This window comes from Colias eurytheme, chromosome 11, assembly GCF_061535395.1.
Source record: "Colias eurytheme isolate Ceu_HAF_F1 chromosome 11, ilColEury1 Martin Lab GWU primary, whole genome shotgun sequence".
NCBI classification, from domain to species: Eukaryota; Metazoa; Arthropoda; class Insecta; order Lepidoptera; family Pieridae; genus Colias; species Colias eurytheme.
The window spans coordinates 7,959,799-7,973,671 of NC_142990.1; the positions used below are offsets into that span (position 1 = coordinate 7,959,799).

General features: G+C 33.1%; 1 protein-coding gene across 5 annotated transcripts in view; it reads right to left on the minus strand.

Moving 5' to 3' along the window:
• heph (polypyrimidine tract-binding protein 1 heph) overlaps window positions 1-13,873 on the minus strand; it is a 348,701-nt gene that overhangs the window by 74,620 nt on the left and 260,208 nt on the right. The window contains exon 1 of one of the 5 annotated variants that reach the window (XM_090107157.1): window positions 11,201-11,219. The exons of the other annotated variants lie outside the window; for them this stretch is intronic. The gene's annotated coding sequence lies outside the window, so the exon portion shown is untranslated. Of the gene's footprint in view, window positions 1-11,200; window positions 11,220-13,873 lie in introns of those variants that run through there. 5 annotated transcript variants of the gene reach the window in all.

Consider the following 13,873-nt stretch of genomic DNA (forward strand, 5'->3'; position numbering starts at 1 on the left):
GAGCGTCAGGTTATAGCTACAGTCTCGAAGCGCTGAGCCGATCACGATCCCACCGGAATCTCAACACTGTTCTTTATAAAAGTGATAAAAGATCGAGTCTAACACAGCATAGGCGATGGATCTATAAAACAATTTCTTGTTCGACTGTCTACGATATATTATTATAATATATTATGTACCGTATTTTATGACAATATTTGTAACATACTTTTGTACTTTAAATGTAATCATTAAAAACGTACGTTATACTGTACCACCGATCTGATATCGCTAGATTTTTTAGATGCGTTTATGATTGGCACAAATGCCAAGTGCAGGATATTGTAGGTTACACCCCCCGAAGATTACGCGAGTTTTTCATATAAAGCCATTCAGCCAATTTCCTTATATCCTACACGGGAGTATAATAAAGGAGGTTTTTGTAAGGAAAAGAGGTTTGTGCACCTACAATACGCACTGTACCTTGAGAAGGGTAGATAGACGCAATATTCGGCTCTCACTTGGATCGGATAGCTTTAGTTATTTAGGGTGCTGTCAATTTGAACAAATAGCTGATTTCCTTGCGTTGACGTTTTCTTGTATTTCATCTATGACTTGTAAACTGGTGACAACAGGTGATGCGGAAGGGAGAATGGGCCAAATAAAATATTTATCGGGTTTGTGATTGAAAATATGGAGAGGATAACGTCGGAACTACATGCTTCTATCTTATACCTTAGAATAGTATATACGTTATAGTTTATTGATAAAAATAGGATTTGGAAGTTAGCTAAATTTACCAGTGCCTACACGGTATTCCGACATGTTTATTGAAACTAAAAACATCATACCACTACTCCAACAGTCAAATAGCATTGCGGCTTACCTGTAACAAACAAGAACAATTATGTGAAATAGATCATATTATATTCCAATAGTCCACACAAGGCATACGGGTGTTAATTATTTATACGTAACCGTTTGAAGCGGCTGATGTTGACAGCGGGTCCGCGGTTACCGACCGACCCCACAGGCTAACAGTCCACACGACACTCGGTACGTATATTGCATTATACCGCTGTAATTATGTTACTATCGTGATGATGTTTATTGTGAATCATCTTTACGACCACTTAGATAATACACATTATCCGGTATTATTGGGAGGAGCTGTGAGGCTTTTTCAGATTATTTTTGTATAATTATAATTATGAATAGTTTGGTATACCAAAAACTACTATAATAATTATTAAATTATATATACTATCGAAATATTTCTTATATTTTGATACATTATCATTCAAATTTATTAGACTTATTATTAATGCCAAAATAAATGACGTACAATGAACATAAGTATTATAAAACCAACGTACAAAGAGGAAAATATTTAAGCATCCAGTATTATAAAAACAAATATAATATGGACGTATCATCTAATAAATAATTCAAATGGACTGAATGAGGGTTAGTATAACGTATTTTAGTTGATAATTCCTCTTAAGCCCCAACAAGCTGATTTATGACCTTCGATGTAGTCGTAATGTAGGCGTTCCTAGGAAACTTTATTTAGAGAAAAACGCCGAAATGGCCACAACGGTTACGAAAACCACATAAATACCACATCCCCGATGCAATAAATCGTAATAGGCATTCGACTTTACGGCTACGAATCGTTCCTACTGGGGACATTATATTATGTACTAGCTGTCTATCCCGTGCCTTTGCTCGCGACTTATACGCATATAAATTATTGAATAACTAAATCATGTTGCATACAACATACATAATTTAACGATTAGTTTGAATACATATTTTTAATGTTCAAAGAAATGAATTAAATCCATTCACTAATCTATCATAAATATAATATGTATAACATTGCCCGGCACGTTAAGTGAAGAACATTTTATAGGTCATCATTAAGTGGGCCTTAAAGCGATCGTAGGGTAAAGATTACCTATATGTCAAAACATTCTTACAATGCATTGCTCTTCAAGTTTTACTGACCATATAAAACACAACCAATTTTACGATACCACTTAACATATAGTGTCGTAAAACCGAACCAAAAACTAAACCTACACATAAACAATGGTCATTTCGCAGTTCATTAAATAGATTGAATGAAAATTATTTATTAATCCCGCTACGATGGGACACGGAGCGGTTGGTAAGATTACAATAAAACATCTAATATGGGGAATTTTATGAGTTTACTACAATTGTAATGTACAGGTTAAACGGTCGGCTGTCTAACCATGGATCATTTATTTTTATAAACAACAAATAACATAATTTTACAATGTATTGCAAAAAAACGTCTCAGTTAACGTGCGCCTACGAAACGTTTTTTCAACAAACATTGAACAAAATTTCCCATTAAGTTCATTTTGTTGGATTATTTTTATTTAATTCTAGGCTCGCGTGACGTACCCCGAGCTCTTACCAATATTTTTGCACGATTACCGTACTGATGAAAAGTCAACACATGTATAAACCAACTGCTGTTTTTTAATTTATTTAAATTATTTTACCATTTTCAAGAAAATAATATTTTTAGTTCATCAAGAATAAAAATATTCAAATAATTTCTAAAAGAGAAAGCTAAACATGAACATACGACCATTTTCGTAAGGCTTTATTTTTAAGCGCTAAATGGAATGTATTGATTTTAAAATAGTTTTTCGTTTGCCGATATTATATTGAAATGCACAGCCAAAGTCACACAGATAAATTTTATTGATATGGAGAGTTTAATGGGTCTAGTGAAAAAGAAAAATATGTCGCACGAAACGATGAATTCATATGCAAATACGTGTTCGAATGTGCATCCGACGAAAGTTAAACTACGAGGATCAAAGTTGAACAAATAATATTTTAACTGTAAAATATTCTTCTCCAAAATATTTATTTGACAGAATGCAGTATTATATACTCGTAGGAAACTTAGGGTGACAAATCAACATCGAGCTATGCTGCGCTGTACTGCGTTGTGCTGTGCTGTGTTTCTTAAGCTACGTTTTTTTAACAATTAAACGATGCTGCGCTGTACTGCGCTGTAATGTGCTGTGTTTCTTAAGCTACGTTTTTAACCTTCCTATACTCGCGCGTTGGTCTGTGAGACCGACGAAACACATTTTCGTAATTATTTTTATGAAGGTAAATCCTGTGAAGTAGAGTTCCTTGCTAGTTTCCGGATTTGGGGCTAACTTCATTTTAGTGCACGTCGCGTGGCCGGCAGAAGTTCACGTGTGTGTGCGATTTTTTTTTTTGCATTTGGCGCCAATCGGTCCATGAGACCGACGAGAGTATAGGTGCAACTTTTTGTGTAAGTATTAATATTATATATTTTGTACATTTATATATTTTTACAGACTTTGAATTCTTTATGAAGTATGTATAGTAAAATATATGTATGAATGTTGCTCTAAATTATATTTTGGCCAATTTTTTAGGCCATACTTCATGTCAAAATGAACGATGATCAAATCAGATTGTTGCTGGAAGAATCAAGTTCTGGTTCTGCTATGAAGACGAAAATGACAGTGAGGTGGAAGACAACGTGGAGGTACAAGAAGAGACATACGAAACCGAGCAAGACGATGACAATGAAGAGATATCTGAGGAAAAACACAGTGAAGTTCCAGTGATTTTTACTTGGGAAAAGATGGACAGACAAGGCTCAAAACTAAGCCAAACATAGATAAATATTATGTGCTTTGATATGTTTATTATTATTATTTAGAAGTTTATTTTGTTTTGAAAAAGAAGTTCTGTTTTTAATTTAGTTTTCCCTAGTACTTAAGAAAAACATCTCAAATTCGAGGACTGATTTGTGATAGACTATAAGTCAATAAAATAATTAATAAACTAAGTATGATCAATACTATTTTGTTTCAGTACATCCTAAACAATCTAGCTCAGTATAAAGTAATCAGCAGCTCGTGTAGTCGTTTATCTCGTCAATTATGACCCTATTTTCAAAAAAACGTAAACATTACGACATAGTTGAATCCGATGAAGATGAAAGTGAAGAAGAAGCGGATATGGATATTTTATGTGTTATTTTGTCGTTAAAAGAGTCCAGTCACGGTAGCTTGTTACCTCACACCATACGTGAAAAAAAAGGAAAATTTTAATGAATTTAATGCGGCGATGGAGGGGCACGCAGCGTGCTCCAAACCTAGCATAGCTCGACACAGCGCACATGGCAGAGCTCCATAAAAACATAGCACAGTTCGGCACAGCGCGGCTCAGCACGGCGGGTAGCGCGCCTCGCTCGAGACTGCTGCGTTTTTAAACAGAGCGTAGCCTCACACAGCGCAGCACAGCATGGGTTGTTTGTATCCTCATTAAAATATTAGACGAGCGAGTTGACCAAACACAGCACAGCGCAGTACAGCGCAGCATAGCTCGATGTTGATTTGTCACCCTTAATCTAGTAGTAGACTAAAGCGTAGCATCATCATCGCATTAAAAATCACATGTAAAACCAAATAAAACATGTCAACATGACATTAACATGTTTCAATGTATTGTTTCAATATTATAAAATAAAAAAATAGTACTAACACACAAATAGTCACCAAAAAAATCGCTATAACTTTTACGCGCGCGACCGTATGGTTTTCTAACTTCAGCTAATCTCAGCCGACCCGTTGCGCTTGCGATGGTCGGTAGTGCTTTGTGCGTGGAAGGTCCACACGCTGTTCCAGCAACCATGGCTCGTCACATCGACGAAGGTTAGTATTGACGTAACTTTTCGTACAATTTGGTTAAGTTAAAGTAAAAACCTCATGAAAGACAAATTGTATCATTGTATTACAGCCAAAAGTACAAGTAATTAACATACGTCAGCGCTATTCACGTGCTTTTACATAAAGTACCGTAAAATTCCTTAATGGCTGTAAATGTTTTATACACACATATGAAAATAACATCAGTGCAGCTCGAGCGGAGAGAAATACAGCGTACGAACGGAAGTCAACTCAATGAGTACTATATTTTTAATTGATGCAGCCATCGACGTGTACGGTAAACATTTACGCGTTTATTCGAACAACGACAGGCCAGTCTTTGCAAGTTTTAACTCGGACATTAATTGGTGGAAAAGTGCGCAATTTCACTGTTTGGTTTTGACTGATCGACAGTAAATATTATCATTGAAAGTACGGTAATGATTTTTTGATAAATTGCTACTTTGTAAGCTTTAATGTGGCCCGCTTGTTTGGATACGTGTTACAGTTGAAACGTTAAATTAATTAATGTTTTCAATTAAGGAAATGAGTTCGGGGAATGATTGAAAGTTAACAAGTCGGACATAATTATGGACAACGAATTTTAAATATTTTAAAAGCTTATAAAATAAAACTACTACCTATAAAAATATGTGATGATGAAGAACAAGTATGAATTACGACGACACGACCTTATTCTTCAAAATATATTTCACAATATTCGCTAAACGTTAGATATATGTAGCAACAAAATAGCTAGTGAATACACAATATTTATTGTACGTATTATTGGAAGGAGGAATGGTGCAGTGCAGCCAATATCTAAGCCAAGCAATACAGGTACGGTTATGCATGCAAGGCAGTACAATCATTTTTAATTTCCGCAGCAGGACCGTCCATTGCATGAATACCAATTACACCAGTAACTACTCAACATGTGGAATGTGAAGCTGAGTCCCGAGCTAACCGATTTGTATCCACGTACTGTGATACATAAGGGTATATCGAAGTACGCTAGCTGTTTGGATCGGGGAAAAGTTAAAAGAAAACCCTTGAAAGCTTTTCGTTCATTTGCGTATTGTAAAAAACGAATAACCCGAAGGTTTAATTAATAGAATGGGCAAATTCCACGCTCATTATGTACCCTTAAAATAGTATTGATTGTTTTTATTTTACACGTTCATTTTGATTAACGGCGTGTACCGAATAGCAAAAAAACATGTTTGGATCCAACGTTTTCTCTACAACAAAATAATCGAGCGAATCCTTTATTTACAATTTGTTATAAAAGTATTTTTTTTTGCTAATGGTAACGAGTAACGGTTAAAATATTTCGAAAACAAATATTTAATTCAAAATAGATAAGTAGCTAAAATAACATAATAACACAAAGCGAAATGCATAAGACAGTTTAATTTCATTACGAGCATATTATAAGTTCTTGTTAACTCGATACTTAAAAAGTTCTTGGGCAGCGATAAAGTCATATTTTAAGTAAGTTCAACTTATTAAAATTGTAAACTACGGTTATACATAAAACGAGAATGGCATTTCGTCTACAGTCCTCTTGAAACTCGAACTACCAACTGGCAGCGAGTCAGCGTCGTCGAACTTCTTGGGTTATTGAAATTTACTTTTTAGAACAATGAAAGTGCACCCGTCTGTAGGTATTTACGCTGCAAGCCTGCAACCCCTTTAGTGGCTAAAGTTTTTACTGGCCTGTCCTGACGCATTGAAAGTACGTGGACATTAAAGGCCAAATTGTCTCCCAGAGCGTTGACACAATACATTATTTTGTTTTACCGTTTTAATAAAATTATGCAGTGAATTTTTATTTTTTATTCTATTGTTTTATTTTAAAGCATACTAGTACAAAGGTATTCATTATGGATATTTACTTTTAACTTAAATCGTTAGTTAGTTATTACACAATATTTTGTTTTAATTGTAATACATATTTAGTCCTATAAAAATATATTTTGATAAAATTGTTTTTGTTTTCCCATAGGGTATCTAGTTAAAATATACTCATAACATACCTACCGGCGTATAAAATTTTTGTTAAAGTGATTAATGTATGGCCCGTGATGGAGCGAATAATAAACAACCAGCGCAAAGATAATTAGATCATAATATTATGTAGGTTGACATAAGGAACAAATATTAACGTAGGACTAGACAATAATGTATTAGTTAAACGCACATAATATTTAGGTATTTCTTCTTAGTCACATCTTTGTTGGCAATAATTTTATAACAATGCTCATACAAAAATGTTAACTTTTAATTTCACTAAAACAAATTAGAAACTATTTGTGTTTTGTTTATGTGCTTACTGTACGAAAAATAACTTTATTATAAAAATTTTAATATCAAGGGTTCAATTCAAATTAAAAACATACCTTTTCTTCCATATCAAAAAAATTGCGCTCATCATGGCTGTACCGAAGACGCGACAGCATTTCACGCAAACTAAACATTTCGATTATAAAAGCACTTAAAAAATAACAAAAACCTGAGGTTAAATAATAATGGGCAGAACATGTGCTAGAATATATTGCAAAAAGAATATTGTTTTTTAAACACCCACATATTAATTAATAATAAAAGCCCGCGTTTGCACGTTGCTGTCAGATTGCTAAGACCACAGATTATCAAGACATTACGTGACACAGATAATCAAGAACACTCACTACCCTAAGCATTTCTTTTTTTATTGAATATGTAATTAAATTAAATTTTAATTTATTTTATAATATCCTTAAATATATGTTGTGCTTTTTAAATATTGTATAATTATAATTATTTTTAATTAATTCCTCATAAAATACAGTCAGACAGTTTTATTTATTCAGTTATTTTTTTTTATTCTGGAAACTCGTTCTGGAATAAGATTTGAATTCATATGTTTTATTTTCCATTATTGTGAAGTGCCTGTATTTACATTAAGTGATAAAGTATTCATATTGTGTTATATTGATATGAATGATTTCAAATGGCAGGTAGGGACACAATAAAAGTCCCCACAGAGTATTCAGTCAATGAAGCGCTGTGAAGCGAGGTCTCGATAATGTCTCGCTAAGTTCTTGTTATCTTTTACACTTGAGTATCATTCTGTGTTTAATATCGTGATATTCATGTGTATTTGTAATACCTACGATTTGTTAAACAAGCTTCAAACAAACATAGAAATTGTTATAATATGAATGAAAATGGCGGTAAGAAATATAAGTTATAAAAATATGTTTTATGCCATACTAATTGGAAAATCAAAAGTATGTAAGTACAATTTTTCTTTTAGGTGACGTTTTAATATTTTCTATACCTTATTAGGTAAATTTAATATTTTTCCATTGTTTGAAATTTTCGATGGATTATTTTAATCATTTCTAGTGTCTTGTTTATAGTTTTGATGCAATGGTATCCCGTATCTTTAATATATTTGACAATATATCTTAAGCAGTAGGTAGTTTCTATAAAATGACATGCACTTTATAAAAATACAATCGATATATGTTACTCCGCAATGCATAACTTTAGTGTAAATTTCATACCAATACATACACTTTTATGAACATTACAGTGTATTACCTGTGGTATTACTATGTCCTTACGGAACATTGGAGCTAAGGTGTCAAACGGGAAAATTCACGATGTCATCTCGGATCTTGCTTTGCCACGCAAAATACATATCTGACGTTCAGTTCCCTTAGGTGGGAATATGCTTATTTTTAACTTCAACTTGGAAATACGACTGTACTTCGCCTCTTTAGTTTTCATGAGATGCGACATGAGATTTCAGCAGCATTTATATTTCTTATCCCCCATATTTCGTCCTGGCTTTGATTTGTATAGCCTGTATGGTGTGCATTTTTAAGAAATTTATGTAGGGTTCCTTTACTTTGTCACTGTTAAATTTCACGGCTCCGCGCCGTCAGCCAGTCGGTCTAACAAAAAAATTATATTTACTACGGTATATATTTATACGTATTCGTTTCAATGCAGCGGTCAATTTTGATGACCATTTTGAACACTCGCAATTAAAATCATATTAATGTCACACGCCCTAAATACATATCAATCCTAAAATCGAATATCGGTAGTATTCATCCGCTAATGAATGTCGACACGTAAACCTAGACTTCAAGTTGACACCTACGTGTCTCTTGGAATGTGATCTTAAGCTCGGAATAATCACCGTTGGAATTCCCTTTCGACAATTGATACGATCGATAATTTGATTGTTCAATTTCATTAGAAATGCATCGCGGTAGTAATCTTTAGTTAGTAAATTCGTTCAGCAGTAATATACACAGTACACACAAACACAGGTACCTATCTAATCTTAAGTTGTGTAAATTCGTTTCACATACCTACACACATACAAAGTTTAAACGTTCAATGTATTATTTCATGTATAAATATTATATTTACTTGTTAACCTGTTCACCGACAATAATTATGCTATGTGTAACTTTAATAATTTTAATCCTTAATGTCCTAACAATAAAAATTATAGTCATTTCAAAATCAGATCCGAAAAGAGAATCCGACAGTGGCAATACAAGCCATTTTACTATGTTCACATGTCCGCCGCTTATAAAACATTAAGATATATATGTCTGTGCCTGTTTTTGTCAAAATGTTAAAGGAACTAATTATCTTTCTTGTACATAATATCCTCTTGGACGTAGGTATCCAACCGTAGTCGGTAGCTAACCTAACGCTGTTTTGTTACAGAACTAAGTGATAAATGTTTATGTCCAACTTGAAACAACTATTAGCTCAAACGAGGATCTGAACTTCATCCTATGTGAAGCAAATCGTCAAGACATCTTTTTTTGAGAACTTCAAGTGAGTTTTTCAAACCTTTACTTGTTAAGTGTAAGTGAAAATTATTGCCCGTCATTACAAACATGTTTTCAGATATCCTTCTTGTTTAGTTTATAATTATCTATTTCATCATAGTAATATAAAACGAAATCGTAATAAAGAACATGCATCTTTTTCTAATTTCAAATTAAGTAATATTACTGTATCTTTTTCTTATTTTTCGCAAAATAATAACAAATTTCATATTATTAACGGACGGACATGTGTGAAACATTTCCAAGTTATAATTTTAATATTTTTACATAAAGTTTACGATTAGTGCTAATACGTAGCCGGTATTAGCGAGAAGCTTACTATTAAATCGAAAATACTTGCCTTCTTTATCTCACTTGAATATCATTTAATATATGCTCCTTTTTACGCTTTCCAGATTTTTCACATAAGAAAAATAATGGTACAATATTATAAAAAAAACTTATAAAATTTATGTCTTAAATTTTAAATTCTATACATACGTTATAATCAACGTTATAATATTGTAATTTGTTATTTCATTGTCTCCCGCGTATTTAGAAGCTAATACACAGATCCTTTACCTACTTCATGTTGATTAATCATGGGAAGCCCGACCTTCGTTACCAGTATTAACGAATATAATAATATTATCTAGGTACTAGTAATATTATAAAGCTGAAGAGTTTGTTTGCTTGTTTAAACTCGCCAATCGCAGGAACTACTGGTCCGATTTGAACAATTCTTTCGGTGTTAGATAGATCAAGGAGGCTACATAATATAATCATGCTAAGACCAACAGGAGCGGAGCAATGCGGGTAAAACCACGGGGCACAGCTAGTTATGTATATGTATCACATCGAAATATAAATGAAAGCTATATAAACTTGATGCATATTTGATCGGGTCTCTTGAGTAGCCTTGTTAAATGTTAACGCACGAGTTGGTGACGAAATCAATTATTAATTTCGCTTAAATATATTATTTTGATATAAAGAAATTAAATAATGAATATGGTATTGGAAAGAGCCCGTATTATTATTTCGATATTTTGAGCGTAGTCAGTGAAATGATAGACTTTTTTTATTTTTAATAGTTAAGTGCACGCATATAATATATTTAATCAATTTTACGATGGATTGTTTGATAATATATTTATTTCTAAATTCAGAAATCTGAAATCAAACCTAAACAAACAATGTTAGAATGTAGATTGTCTTTCCTGACGCAAAACTCAAGGTACAATGTAAGTTGTAACATTGTGAATCGGAAAATAAAAGTAAAATATAAAAACATGAAACCTAAGTGCTATCTATATTTACTGCTACCAGATTTCTGTATCTGTACTGAACTCTGAGTAATACAAAGCTTTTGGTATACGGGAATCATCCATACGTGATAAGCCCACACCATCGTAATAGCCCCTTTAAGAGTAGATATTCTATTCCTTCCATTTCGGGAAGTAAACTGCAGAATTTGGATTACTAACAGCACGTGCATATAAATGTTTCATTTATTGAGAAGATAAATAGTGTTCAAAATTTATAAAATTAAGAGTAATTTTCAATTGTTTCTATTAGGTAGGTACCTACAGTTATTGTTGAGATAGCATAGAACAAAAAATATTATCAACTCACCAAATTTTCTAATGGTTATTTGAAACGAAACTAAAGCGGACTATACTATAGGTACTGTCAGTACTGAACTGAACAATTACACGCTGGTATACAACTATTTCTACTCATTCAAGTGTATCATGCATCACATTTTAAAATAACTAACCGATTTCTCGTTCGTACATTTATTTACTTTAAAAGTAATAACCGTCTTATAACGAATGCACACACTAAATAAACGTCAATAACCAAAACAACTACAATATCATTAGCCGAGGTAGTTGCTTAGCTCGCGATTGATTTTAAGTATTCATGGAGTGATGAATAAATAATGTGAATTGGGATGCGATCGATTCAGACCCGATTTCAATGATAGGAATAAGTTTTCGACTAACTTTGTTGCTTCGTATTCCGTTACCTGTATCAGTTTTTGATCGCATAATGTAACCGTCCATATTGCTTTAGTTTAATGGTCGGTCGGAACGCCGTCGGCCAACTATGAGATTTATATCAGACTTGGTGGCCGCGCTGTTGTCCTTACGTGAAACTATATCTTTCGATACAACACAAATCGATTTTCTGAACATTAGGAAATATGTATTTATACTTACTACAACGAAGTAATAACGTTATACCTACCTATTTTGCACCAATAGGTAATTAATTTTAAATTGAATAAGTTTATGCCAAACTAAACAATATATAAAATTATACTTTTATACTAATATACTTTTATGTTTACATAAACTCTCTCTATACCTGCTGATGCTAGAGAATGTTGCATTTAACAACAGTATTTCATTTTGATGTATAATATGACCACCACACATTTAAACGGTATTCATATTATTTGCTAAGAACTATAATATTTAGAATGCGCAAATATGAACAGGTAAACAGTTAAAGCGAAAATATTCATGTAGTTTATTCTGTAGTCTTAACCAGTTTATTATTAAATTTCTGGCATAAATTATGAGCATACCTCTAGAAGTACAAAGCATGTGAAATGTTCTTTAAATATTCCTTTCTTTTGTAATCAAAGTGCTGTGTTTGGTAGATAAGAATTCCCAACGCGCTTTAATACAGCGAGGGTGTAGAAACGTCTTTGTAGAATAAACGAAATTATTCCACTCATCTATTTATCAAATAAATCCGTCGAGGAGCGGAAAACTCGAAGCAAATTTATAAGTCCTACCTATATCACAATTTCCTCTCGCACTACGTAAAGATAATTCGTCAAGGTATAAATTATGTGGGGAATTGTGAAACAGATACATTGTCAGTCTTATTTTTAGATTTAGACGAACGAGATGAGAGGCGAGTATGCCAAAACAACGGAAAGAAATCTGAGATTGCAAATTTGAGATGCATACAAAATCGGTACTTAAAATCGTATATAAATAAAAATTATGCCCCCGTGGATTATTTAAAGTGCCGTCGGGTGCGATATTTCAATGAAAATCCTTAAAGCGTGTAGATTAAACATGAAAACTTTTTGTATTTGCTTAGCGTTTCACGGTTGATATAAGTGGATTGCAAAAGTTTCGAGGATGAGCATAAAAATGCTCCGAGTTGGAGAAAGGAAAAAAAATCAGTATTAAGAGAGTGTCGCAATAAAGGTAAGTGTATTTTTCTTACCTACGTTTTCGAGCCACGTTGATATCTGGATCATAAAATGAAATTTTATTTGTATAAAATATAAATGACAGTTTGCGGTAGACGCTACGATGTGTATAACCACATTCCGGTGTGAAATTGCCTTCACAATTGTTTATAAACGACGCGTCATCGCCAACTTTTTTATGCTGGCGTAACGAGAACCACGTTAGTTCTGTAGTTGTAGATGCCGAAGCAGTTGTGGAAGAAAATAATTACATGAGGATGGTAAACTCAACTAAATAATGGTCACTAGTACTAAACTGTGATGAAAAATAGTTTGATGAATATAAGATTTCACGGACAATAGTCTACCTGTTTGCGTGAGATGAAATTGGCACATAGATGGTTAACTTGATAGTGAATACAATGATAGTAGGGAACGAAGATAGGCGGAGTATTAAAGGGACGGGAAGTAGACGGGTAAAGACATGTTTAATACAAACTGTCCTGATGGGCCCACGATAAGCTTAAGGTTAATGTTGAAGAGTTTTCTTGGGTTCCGGAGGGATGGCTAATTAATTACGCACTCATTTATAATTACGTTTACGCCCTACTATAAGTTCCTATGACTGGTGTGAGTTATCGCCAAAAACATCAAACTCCAAATTGAATGCAGATAAATTTATTTGATATAATAATATAATAATATTAACACACAGGTTAGTTCGACAACGCTCAATCAATTTAAAATGATTTACCGATAAACACTTTACAAAAAGCGTTGTTCTCATTTTCCAGTAGATTGTCAATTCATGACAGAGCCTCAGTCGCCGAACGAATATTATCTATTCATCGAGAGCCCTTCGCCATTTCTACCCTTAATAGGGGCACTTTCGAGGAAAATATATAGAAATCACAATATGAACATTAACATGAAACCTGTTTTGTTCGATCAAAAGAACTTTTGTATATTAAAAATACTTTCAAAATGTTTTCTTGAGAATAGCGTTTAAGATAAATTACCCATTCATAACACGTCTGCATTTTCCCTTTTTTGCTAACGAGGGAAATCGATTCGTTTGTGTCACGTCACTC